Source organism: Arvicanthis niloticus, chromosome 10 (genome assembly GCF_011762505.2).
Source record: "Arvicanthis niloticus isolate mArvNil1 chromosome 10, mArvNil1.pat.X, whole genome shotgun sequence".
NCBI lineage: Eukaryota > Metazoa > Chordata > Mammalia > Rodentia > Muridae > Arvicanthis > Arvicanthis niloticus.
Window position 1 is genome coordinate 42,124,372 of NC_047667.1, and position 3,019 is coordinate 42,127,390.

Here is a 3,019-nt window from a genome sequence, read left to right on the forward strand (position 1 = left end):
TCTGGGGAGTCCTGCTCAGGTCCCTAAGTGACAGCGTAACACACAGCGGGAAGATGACTGCAATGTTGCAGTTGCAGAGGGGGCTGTGGTGTGGCTGAAAGGCCATGAGGTTGCTGTTGGTGCTCACGGAAGTGTGCGTGGCAATTAATGCAGTTACAGAATCCGCTCGTTGGTGATTGTGTGATCAAAAGTGTATGTGTGTCAAGGGGTTGGTGGTCCTTGGGACTGGCATGATGACAGAGTGAGGGAGGAGATGGCGGCCACTCTGACTCCTTCCTTTATCACAGCCCTGACACCTGACACCAACTCATCACAAAGTGGCGCCAGGCTGTGCCCGGGCAAGCAAGGAAAGGGAAGGGCTGAGAAAAAGAGATTGTTTTCTGAGGCATCTGTGGGGGAGGGATGCACACAGGCTCCCAGGCCTGTTGCCTCCTCTCTGCTGCTGTTAAGGCCTCTGCAGCAGCACACTGTGTAGGCCACTTAACTAGAGCTGGAACCATGAGTGAGTGTTTTAAAACCTTGAAGGTCTCCAGGGAACTGCTTGGGCCCCAGGGAACATTTTCCTGAGCAGAAAACCAGAGTCTGCACCGCTAAAACCAGACCCTGCTCCAGCCACAGCCCTGAGGGGCACAAGGCAAGCCCTCAAAGTGGTGCTGCGATCCTTCCCTGGCTGGGACCAATGGAAGACATAACATGCCTCTTGTCTCCATGAAGAAAAGTCTAACACAATACGGGAAAGCTACCTCTGGGAGCCTATGGGTAATGAATGGGAGAGGTGTTACATTTCATCATGTGCTCTTTTGTATATTTTGACTGTTAGACTGTGTTTTAATATGCTTAATGTTTGCCATGTCTCTGGAGGCTGAGTTGGGAGGGTTGAAAGTTCAAATCTAGCCTGGGCTACTAAATACTAGTTTAAAGACAGTCTTTAATACTAGTTTAAAGACAGTCTGGGCTATGTAACAAGACCCTGTCTCAATAAAATCAGCGGTGACAACCTCCCTACAAAAACATGCCTCTCACAAAGGATCCCCTTCATCCCTCTCCAGAAGAGGAGAAGAGGAGAAGGGGAAGCACAAGAGAAAGCACCTGGTACAGAGCCCCAATTCCTACTTTATGGATGTGAAATGCTCAGGATGCTATAAAGTCACTGCCATCTTTAGCCATGAGCAAACAGTAGTCTTGTGTGGTGGCTGCTCCACTGTCCTCTGCCAGCCTACAGGTGGGAAAGCTGAGCTGACAGGATGCTCATTTCACGAGGAAGCACCTGATTCACGGTGACTGGGAACTCTCCCAATAGACACATTTTGGGTAAATAAAACAAACAAACAAAAATCTAGTCTGAGCTCCAAGGACAAGTTGTAGATGATGCCCAGCCCACTCTGCCCCATGGCGCCTCAGCCTCCAGCATGCTGGATTACAGACTACAGATTACACTACCGCTCCTGGCTCCAGGGCTAGACTTTCCCAGCTGCCTCAGAACCTGCCTCCCCTGCAATGCATCTCCATCCTCTAGATTCTGCTTCTCATGTATTTGTTGCTTTAAATTATTAAAAGCATGATCCAATAGGAAAATACAACAAAATGTTCCCTCCCAATCTTTCCCCAAGGCCCCCAGAAAAAGTTGGTGAATAATGTGTGAGCCAGACATTCCTTCCCTGTCACAAAGACCTGGGCAGAACAGTGGGAAGAGGGATCTATTTTTGGCTCATGGTCTCAGAGGTTTCAGAACGATTATGACGGAAGAGCATGGGGGTCTCAGCAGCAGGAAGCAGAGAGGGGTAGAGGGAGACCGAAAGACAGAGACATATAGACAGAGACACAGACAGAAAGAGAGACAGAGGCACAGAGACAGACAGTGACAGAGAGAAAGACAGAAACAGAGTGACATAGACACAGACACAGACACAGACACAGACACAGACACAGACACAGACACAGACACAGACACAGACACAGACACAGAGAGCCTGCACCCACAGGTTTTCTCCTTTCCCCTTATCCCATCAGGGTCCCCAGCCTATGGAGTGGAATCCCTCACATCACACTTAGCAATCCCTCCTGGAAACACACTCACAGTACAAACAAGTTTGTACTCTCAGTACAAACAAGTGGACAATGAAGAGCAATCACCATCAATACACAGGCACATAAGCACACACCCATAGACAAGTGAGCAGTGATAAGGGACATGTCCTCCTGCCCCTGGAGCAGACTAGCTGAGTTCAGGATCTAGCACTGCCCGTCACCAGCAAAGAGGTAGTCTGCCCAGGTCTTTGTGACAGGGAAGGAATGTCTGGCTCACACATTATTCACCAACTTTCTCTGGGGGCCTTGGAGAAAGAGTGGGAGGGAACATTTTGTTGTATTTTCCTATGGGACCATGCCTCCCCGTGCCTATCCCCTCACCTGAAGGACAGGATGGAATCTCAGTACAAGGGCTAAAATGCAACAATACACATTAGCTCTCACTGAAATCACCTTCTTCCCTTTTTGTTTCACCAGAATAGTGCCACGCCACATTTCTGAGCCGGTCTTCTTCCCTTGAAAGCCTATGTGGGAACTGAGTCTCATGTCAGCGCATAAAACACTCTAGGCTCTTTCAAGGCTTCCTGATGCTCCGCTGTCTCAGCAGAGTACAGTTCATTTAGCCAGGTTTATCACTATTACTGTTAACTAATATTAATAACACTATTAATTCATGTGAGTGTGGGTATGTGTGGAGGTCAGCAAGCAACCCTAGGGAATCATTTCTCTCCTCCTACCTCCGTGAGTCGGGATCTTCCTTGTTTCTGCCACACAGTTGTACTCCAGATTAGCTGATGTGCAAGCTTCTGGGCGATTCTCCTGCCTCTGCCTCCCGTCTCACTGTGGAGTGCTAAGATTACAGAAACCCATTCCTGAATCCAGTTTTTTTCACATGGCTTCTGGGGATTGCACTCAGACTGCCAAAGCCTTACAGCAAAGGGCTTCTACCCACTGATCAACTGCCCAGCCCCAGCAGCCCTGTTTTAGTGAG

General features: G+C 49.0%; 1 pseudogene; it reads left to right on the top strand.

Annotated features, from left to right (window-relative positions):
• Positions 1-1,012: 1,012 nt before the first annotated feature.
• On the top strand, positions 1,013-1,281 carry LOC117716016 (small ribosomal subunit protein eS27 pseudogene; annotated as a pseudogene).
• The last annotated feature ends 1,738 nt before the right edge of the window (positions 1,282-3,019 follow it).